This window comes from Psammomys obesus, unplaced genomic scaffold (assembly GCF_907164565.1).
Source record: "Psammomys obesus unplaced genomic scaffold, mPsaObe1.curated_primary_1811, whole genome shotgun sequence".
Taxonomy (NCBI): domain Eukaryota; kingdom Metazoa; phylum Chordata; class Mammalia; order Rodentia; family Muridae; genus Psammomys; species Psammomys obesus.
The window spans coordinates 5,547,572-5,557,340 of NW_026585894.1; the positions used below are offsets into that span (position 1 = coordinate 5,547,572).

The following is a 9,769-nucleotide window of genomic DNA, read 5'->3' on the forward strand; positions in this document are numbered from 1 at the left end:
AAGTAATAGTTTTTTTTACAACAGTAAAAATATCATGATAATGAAAATATAAGAAAATCAAATAAAAATACAGATTCTATTTAGAAGAATGGGATTTAAAGAAAAGGGACTCTTTTTATTAATAATGATACTTATGTTTGAACAGGTTTTGCAATTTCTGTATGAAATTATTACCCATATTGTAAATAAACTTGTTTTTGTATTATATAGAATAGCTAAAATAAAAGTATTACAAAGGAACAAGCAATGTTAATACATTCATATACAGATCAAATTGCTTGAAATCTACAGAATCATACACATACACCTACATAGATACAGACACACACACACACACACACACACACACACACACACACACACACACGGGAGGGGGGCGGTCAGAGAGACACACAAAAAAAACTATGCTTTGCCCTATGGGAAATGAAGCTCATCTGGTAACATATAAGACTACCAAACTGTCAAACTGTCATTGATATTACATGAGCAAGATTAAGATTCTGTCAAGTCTTTCAAAGAGATAAATCTGACTCTCCTTTTTCTTTGTTTTTTATGGGCAAGAGTGTTTAATCCTCTGGGAGAACATTTTAACTGTTCTGAGAAGCATGAAGAAATTCTGAATCAGTGCCAGAATGCTGGCTTACTGCAGCCATGTATAAGTAAATTGCATTACGATTTTAATATGTCTTGCCCTTGATAATTAACACCTACCTTTTCGCTTTGTAAGTTAGACTGCTAATTCAACATATTATTGTCTGCATGATATTGGAGGCAAGTTTTAGGTACCAATCTCATAAGCATCAACACTCATACCTAACTAAAACCCTCCTTGATAGGTGTCAAAATAAAAATAAGAGATATAAGATTATGAAAGGTAAAGTGAAGTGAGTTCATTATTTTTCTATGAACAAATGCATGCTAATTTTATTCTCTTCTGTTTCTCTCTTCTCCCTCCTCTCTGTGTCTTTCCATTTGACTCTTCTCTTTAATGAGAGAGAATACAGGTTCTCACTGTGTAATCTGGGCTGATTCAGAATTAGCAACATTAGCCTCATGAATGATGTGATTATATACATGTTCTACTAAGCCAAACTGAAATTATATTTTATAAAACATAAATGATGGTTAAGGTAGAAGTTTAAGTACAATTCAATCTTTATTAAATGTCAACTATTTCCAGCAAAGAATATATAATATCAAAGATTAAATATGAAGATATATTCCTTCCTACCAAAAGCAAATCAGTTAATGTAGAGATAAGTGATACAATGAGTATGTTTGTAATTGATTAAAAGAAATCCACAGGTCAGTTTGATTCTGAGTAATAGATTAGTGGGAAATAAAAGGTAGGGAATATTTTATGTTAACTAACTTCAGAAATATCAGGGGTGCTTTTCTACTACATGCAAAAATAAATATATAACAGATGTAAAATATTTTCTGTTTATAAATCAATAAATTGAAAATATCAGATAAATCTTTGATCACTTTTAAGTTAATATTACAAAGAGTGTGTTTTATATTGAAAAACTCAGACTATTTTACACGAAGTCTATAAATTCTGCAATATACTCCATATCTATGGGCTATGCTCTGTTCTACATTAAAATAATTCTTATTGTACTTAATATCAATCAATACAAGACTCTTTGTCAAGTCAAAAATGGCAAATATTTCCTTTGTTTTCAATTCATCCAGCTGTCATTCATTTACCATTCTGATGTGAAAAGAAAAAAATTAAAAGCCAGTTGCAAAGACATAGATCTCAAATAAGACACAATAGATTACCAGGATGAGGAAGGAATATATGGAAAGAAATGGCTGAATTATATTGGCTTCAGGAATGGTTTTCCAGTTAGACAATTTATATTCATAAAGGGAAGTATAAATTAGTGAAATATTAGTTTTTCTTCATTGTGGCATGTTATCAGTCTAAGATAATTTTTGATGCAATAGAATCTAAGAGGTTTTTCTGCAGATAAAAAAAAAAAAACATCAGAAAAACTGTCCTTAACAGATAGTCTATTGTCAGATTTAAAGTCAGCCATGTGTTTACCTTCCACATTCTTGCCAATAAGTTTTGACATATAAAACCTGCATCACAGACTGCTTCAATCTCCATGTGCTGAGAGGGAGGACAGGTTATGATAGTTTGTCAAGTGTTTGGTTTTCTTAACTGTCAACAAGTTTATTGTGCACTTTCTCTTCTAGATGAGAGAGTGATTTGATTCACTGTCATAGTGTTGGAAATCCCAATTGGGTTATATTTCTAGCTACACCAGAGGAAGAAACAGGTATCAAAGAGGCAAGGAATAGATAAACATGAATCATTTAGAATTATATGGTGATAGCTAATTGTTGGCATTTTAATTTTTAAAATATATTTGGTACACGTGGTCTTAGAGATTTTAAAATTCAAAACTTATATTTAGATACTTTTATAATTATGTAGACTCTATATGTATACATAAATAAATCTGTACTAAAACATATCTTCTGTTTTATGTTCGAAGATCAGAAGCTAAAAAGCTGATAAATGTGTATGTTTAAGTAATAGAATATAGAGTTCTATTGTCGGGAATATGACAGAGTAAATATTATACACATCCTCCAAGCAAAGCAAACATTAAAAACTAATCTCACAAGAAAAGTTAGCATAAAGCAAAACTATTTAACTTCCTAAAAAACTGGAATAATAAAATTAAAGAAATGCCCAGGGAAATAAAGAGAGGAAACAGAAATCTAAGGGAACAATCTGGAAGGAGTGTGATTTCCTGTCGCTATAAGACAAAGGCTCATATCTGAAAGATCACAAAAAGTATGGATTTGGAAACAAAATGTCTGCATAATGATGAGATTTTATTAGATATATGGTAGAAAATATTTTAAAATATACTTATAAACTGGCAACATTTCTAGGAAGAAGGCAAGGGAAGCATAAATACCAAGGACCTAGGACACCAAACTAGTCTATACATAATATCTACAGAAAAAAAATCCTAGTGAACACATTGGCACCAAATAAAATAAAAAGAAGATAGCAACCAAAGGATAAAATAAAAGAAAATACAGCAACATATACTATAATAACAATTAATAGAAGGAATGGCTATGAACTTGAAAGAGAACAGAAAGAGGTATAAGAAAGGGCTTAAAGGCAGGAAACAGAAAGGAAAAAAAATGATGTAACTGTACTATAGTTTCAGAAACTAATTAAAAGAAAAAAAAAACTTCCAAACTTAATACTTTAATGGAAAGAAATAAAAGAGAAGGAAAACAATATAAAATCAGAAAGTAATTTTTTATTTTATTTTTATAATTTTCATTTTTTATATTAATCACATGTTATTTACTTTGTATCCCAGCCATAGCTCCCTCTGTCATTCCCTCCCAATCCCACCCACCCTCCGTCATTTCCTCCCTGCCCCTTTCCAAGTCCACTGATAGGGGAGGTTCTCCTGCCCTTCTATCTGACCCTAGTTTATCAAGACTAGCTGCAATGGCCTCCTCTGTGGCCTAGCAAGCCTGCTCCTCCCTTATGGAGGGGGGGGGAGGTCAAAGAGCCTGCCACTGAGTTCCTGTCAGAGACAACCCCTGTTCCCCTTACTAGGTAAATCCACATGGATGCTGAACCTCCATGGGCTGTGTTTTTAGTAAGACTTTTTTTCTGTAGATATTATCTATAGACTAGTTTGGTGTCCTAAGCCCTTGGTATTTATGCTTCCCTTGCCTTCTTTCCAGAAATGTTGCCAATTTATATGTATATTGAAAACCACACAGAGGTAGAATAAAAATGGTATGCTATCACTGTACAAATGTACCTGCTGCAAATGTGAAAATAACAGTGGAAATCTCTTAAGAAATGTCAGGAAGGCATTTTAGGAAATGAAATGCTGGTAACTTGGAACACCCAGTCCTAAATGAGATCTCCATGAAATCTCTACCCTCAGGGCTCAGGGAACTCTCCAGAAGAGGTTGAAGAAAGATGGTAAGAGCCACTGGGGTTCTAGGTTATATCCATGCACGGTCCATGGTTGGAGAATCAGTTTCAGAAAAGACCCCTGTGCTCAGATATATTTGGTCCTTGTGGCATTCCTGTCCTCTCCGGATCTTACTAACTCCCCCTTCTATCATATGATTCCCTGCACTCTGCCCAAGTTTTGGTTATGAGTCTCAGCATCTGCTTTAATACACTGCTAGGTTGAGTCTTTCAGAGGCCTTCTGTGGTAGGCTCTTGTCTTGATTCTTGTTTTCACCTACTTCCACTGTCCATCCCATTTGTCTTTCTAAGTGAGGATTGATCATCCTATCCCAGAACTTCTTCTTGTTTAGCTTCAGACGTTTAACGTCTGCAGTTCTTTATATACTGTGGATATTAGCTATCTGTCAGATGTATGGTTGGTGAAGATCTTTTCCCAGTCTGTAGGCTGTCATTTTGTTCTGATGACAGTGTCCCCATTTATTGATTTCTGCTCTGAGAGCCTGTGCTGTTGGTGTTCTGCTCAGAAAGTTGTTTCCTGTTCCAAGGAGTTCCAGGTTCTTCCCCACTTTTTCTTTTAATTTGCTTAGTGTGTCTGGTTTTATGTTGAGGTCTTTGATCTACCTGGACTTTAGTTTTCTGCAAGATGATAAATATGGGTCTATTTTCATTTTTCCAAATGAAGACATCCAGTTAAACCAGCACCATTTGTTCAAGATACTGTCATTTTCTATTGTATGGTTTTGTCTTCTTTGTCAAAAATAAAGTATCTGTAAGTGTGTGGGTTTATTTCTAGGTCTTCGTTTTGATTCCATTGATTCACCAGTCTGTTTCTATGCCAGTACTATGCCGTTTTTATTATTGTTGCTCTATAGTACAGCTTGAGATCTGGGATGAAGATACCTCCATTTTATTGTACAAGATTGTTTTAGCTATTCTGGGGTTTTGTTTTGTTTTATTTTGTTTTTCCATATGAAATTGAGAATTGTTCTTTCTAGGACCATGCATGGAGAGGACCTAGACTCCCTGTTCAGAGGAAGCCCATAGGTTGCTCAGTTTCCAAGTGAATTTCCTAGTAAGGGGAGCAGGGACCTTTTCTGATATGAACTCAGTGGCCTGCTCTTTGATCACCTACTCCTGGTGGTTGCAGTCTTTCCAGGCCATAGAAGAAGATGCCACAACCATTTTTGATAAGACCTGGTAGGTTAGAGTCAGATAGAAAGGGGGGGGAGGGGCGGCAGCCCTGGGTGCCTGGGCTTCCGATGAGACAGGGGGCCAAAGAGGAAAAGTGATCTCCCCATGGTCACAGAATATTTGGTAAATCTGTACAAGAACACCGGCTTGTAACAGCAGAGACCAAGGATTTTTATATTATCCTCATAAGAAAGAGATCCAAAGGTCTTCATAAGCTATCTTGCTGAGAAATGCCCAAAGTCAAAAGAAACCTGAAAGCACCACCAGATGGCTGGGATTTAATCAAACCAACACTGGATGAATTAGATCAGAAGATGAGAGAAGCTGAAACTGAACCCCACAAGGGAAGGCAGAAAGTGCAGTCTCTGTAGCCCATCTTCAGGATCCACCACCAGAGAACTCGTTACATCTTCGCCCTCTTTTACAAAAGGAAAGCCATAAGCAGAGAATGTAATGAGTCCTGCATCAAAGAAGGCTAAGCAACAAGAATCTGATTGCAAAGTGGAAAGCAGGGCTATGAGAACCTGTGCTGCCTGCGCTGCATTCAGACACCGAACACCAAAGACCTGCATCTCTCAGGTTTCCAAAAGCAACCTGAAAGTGGGCCTCATCATCGAGTGCATGCATTGCAGCTGCCAGGGCTGCTCTGGGCCCATGACCATGTACTCGGGACTTTGGGCCTGTGGGCTCAGGCCTGTAGGGCCATCTGCTTACTGGAGCAGTTCCTCTCAGCAGCTCAGAGGAGCACCAGAGGAGCGTGGGCCAGGTATAGCATTACAAAGGAATTGTTTGTCATTGCTAATAAAGGTACAAAATTAATTTCTGATTCAACTCTCCGAATAAATACACTAAAGTCTTTAAATAAATGTAATGAGAAGAAACTGAAAAACTGGTATTTTCATTGCCTTCATCCATTTGAAAAATACTTCCTTTTTGATTCATTGCCTACGAACTCACCAGAGCATAGTCAATATGATTGAATAATAATCATTGTTTCCCCTGAATCTTTATCTGAAAAACTTGTCAGAAATTCATCATTAAGCAACTCTAAATTGGCTGGGTGCGGTGGCACAGAGCTGTGATTCCAGCACTCAGGGAGGTAGAGGCAGATAAATCTCTGAATTCAAGGCCAACCAGTGCTCTTAATCACTGAGCCATCTTTCAAGGTCTCTTTTGTTTGTTTGTTTGTTTACTCATTTGTATTGAGTGTGTTTACATGTGCTACAGTGCTCATATGGTGGTCAGAGAACAACTGGGTAGAGTGTTTTTTCTCATTTCTACTATACATAGTTGCCAGGAATCCAACTTGGGTTTCCAGGCCTGAGTGCCAAGCATATTTATCAAATGCACCATCTTAGTTGCTTCTGGTTTTTATTCTATGAAACAAGGCCTCACATAGCCCAGGCTGGCTGCAAACTTTCAATACTGCAGAGCCTGGCCTTGAACTTCTGATCTTGCCACTTCCACCTCCTGTGCCTGGCTGGATTTTTTTTTTTTTTATTGTTTTTCTCTGGCTGGCCTGGAACTCACTATGTATATCAGGCTGGCCTCAAATTCACAGAGATCCCCTCTGTTTCTGCTTTCCACATGCTAGAAATGAAAGCTTGTGACATCAAAGAGAGAGAGAGAGAGAGAGAGAGAGAGAGAGAAGGGAAGAGGTCCTCCCCTATCAGGGAACTAGGAAAGGGCATAGGGGGAGAAGACGGATGGTGGGTGGGACTGGGAGGAGATGAGGGAAGGAGCTGCAGTGGGATACAAATTTAATAAAATGAAATAAATAATTTTTTAAAGTAATTTTTTATTGACAAATTTGTCACTCTAAGATTAACAAAGTCAGCATAGGTAAGCTAGGCTGTCCCCTGAGCTCCATAACTCACCCCACAGTACTTTCTTCCTTCCTGAGGAGGCCTGCTGTGCTGGAGGAGCATCAGAATTAGACCCATCCTAGGCAATCGCCTTCCTGCCCAGTCTACCGGGTACATAGACAGCAGAGGTAAGCTGAGTTTGATTATATGGCCCACAGCTCTGACTGCCTTCTCAAGGAGGCTTTTGGGACTCCAGAAATATTCAGGCCCAACTGGGGCACAGTCAGCAGAAATGAGCAGAAGGCTATAATTTGAGATATATCGATGACAATGATAATGGTGATGAGGATGAGGATGAGGATGATGATGTGTGTGTGTGTCTGCACGTGTATGTATGTGTTTCAGGGCTCACATGGGAGGAAAGAAGACAGACAACCTTTTTTAATGTTTCAATTGTGATAAAACACCCTGACCAATAATAACTTGAGGAGGAAGGGTTTATATTTCTTATATTGCCCCAAATACAAGAGCAACTGCATTCGTGTAAATGAAACATTAAAGCAAAAAGTACACATCGATCCTTAATAGTAGGAAACTTCAGCACTCCACTATTATCAAGGGACAGATCTTCTAGAGGGAAACTACCCAAAAGAGAAAAATCAGAAAGGAAAAGAGGGACATGACTATAGACACAGAGGAAATTCAAAGAATCATTATGACTTACTTCAAAAGTCTATATTCCACAAAATTTGAAAACATAAATAAAATGGAAATTTTTCATGATAGATTCCATTTAACACAGGTAAAATAGATCTGAAAAATGGATTAAATAGTCCTATATCCCCCCAAGGAAATCGAGGTAGTCATCAAAACTCTTCCTGCCAAACAAAACAAACAAACAAACAAACGCCCAGGGCCTGATGTCTTCAGGAAAGAATTCTACTAGACATTCAAAGAAGAGCTAATGCCAGTACTCTTCAAAATATTTCATGAAACAGAAACCGAAGGAACATTACCAAAATCATTCAATGAGGCAATAGTAACCTTTATACCTAAACCACACAAAGACCTAACAAAAAAGAAAACTTCAGAACTATCTCTCTTATGAAAACTGACATGAAAATACTCAATAAAATACTTGCAAACCAAATCTAAGAACACATAAAAAATATAGTTCACCATGACCAAATAGGCTTCATCCCAGGCATGCAAGGGTGGTTCAATACAGAGAAATCAATCAATGTGATCCACCACATAAACATACAGAAGGAAAAAAAAAAAAACATATGATCATCTCTTACATGCTGAAAAAGCATTTCACATAATCTAACACCCATTCATATTTAAAGTTTTGGAGATATCAGGGATACAGAGCACATAGCTGAACATAGTAAAGACAATATGCAACAAGCCTATAGCCAACATCAAACTAAACAGAGAGAAACTTAAATCAACCCTACTGAAATCAGGAAAAAGGCAAGGCTGCCCACTCTCTGTATATCTTCAATGTGGTACTTGGAGTCCTAGCTAGAGCAATAAGACAACTAAAGGAGATCAAGGGAATACAAATTGGAAAGGAAGAAGCCAAAGTATCACTATTCACAGATGATATGATGATATATATGAGTGACCCCAAAAATTCTGCCAGAGAACTCCTACAAGTGATAAATACCTTTAGTAAAGTGGCTGGATACAAAATTAACTCAAAAAATTCAGAAGCCCTCCTGTATAAAAAAGACAAAATTGCTGAGAAAGAAGTTAGGGAACAACACCCTTCACAATAGCCACAAATAAATAAAGTACCTTGGTGTAACTCTAACCAAGCAAGTAAAAGACCAGTGTGAAGAAAACTTCAAGTCTCTGAAGAAAGAAATTGAAGAAGATATCAGAAGATGGAAAGATCTCCCATCTCATGGATCAATAGAATTAACAAAGTGGAAATGGCCATTCTGCTAAAAGCTATGTACAGATTCAATGCAATTCCCATCAAAATTCCCCACAAAATTCTTTACAGAACTTGAAAGAACAATTCTCAGTTTCATATGGAAAAACAAAACAAAACAACAACAACAAAAAAGCCAAAATTGCTAAAGCAATCCTGTACAACAACAGATCCTCCAGAGGTATTTCTATCCCTGATCTAAAAAATGTACTATAGAGCAACAGTAATAAAAACTGCAAGGTACTCGAAGAGAAGCAGTCTGGAGGATCAATGGAATCTAATCAAAGATCCAGAAATAAACCTGCACAGCTATAGATACTTGATTTTTAAAAAAGAATCCAAAACCATACAATGGAGAAAAACATAGGATCTTCAATAAATTGTGTTGGTCAGGAGACAACTTCCTTAGAGCACAGGCTCTAAGACCAACAACCAATAAGTGGGACCTCATGAAACTAGAAAGTTTCTTTGAAGCAAAGGACACTGTCATCAGAAAAAAGCAGACTACAGACAGGGAAAGAATCTTTATCCACCCTGTATATCTGACAGAGTGCTAATATCAAGAAAATATTAAGAACTCAAGAGGTTACACACCAACAAACCAAGTAATCCAATTAAAAATGTGGTACAGAGATAAACAGAATTCTCAATAGAGCAATATTCAATGGCAGAGGAAAATTTAAAGAAATGCTCAACATTCTTAGTCATCAAAAACACAAATCAAAACAACCCTGTAATTTCACCTTATCCCCATCAGAATGGCTAAGATTGAAAACTCAATTGACAACACATGCTAGAGAAGATGTGGAGAAAGGGGAACCCTCCTCCACTGCTGGTGGGAATGTAAAC

The 9,769-nt window shown here is 36.9% G+C and overlaps 1 pseudogene; it reads left to right on the forward strand.

Moving 5' to 3' along the window:
* The first annotated feature begins 5,403 nt into the window (after nt 1–5,403).
* On the forward strand, nt 5,404–5,992 carry LOC129670922 (protein BUD31 homolog; annotated as a pseudogene).
* The last annotated feature ends 3,777 nt before the right edge of the window (nt 5,993–9,769 follow it).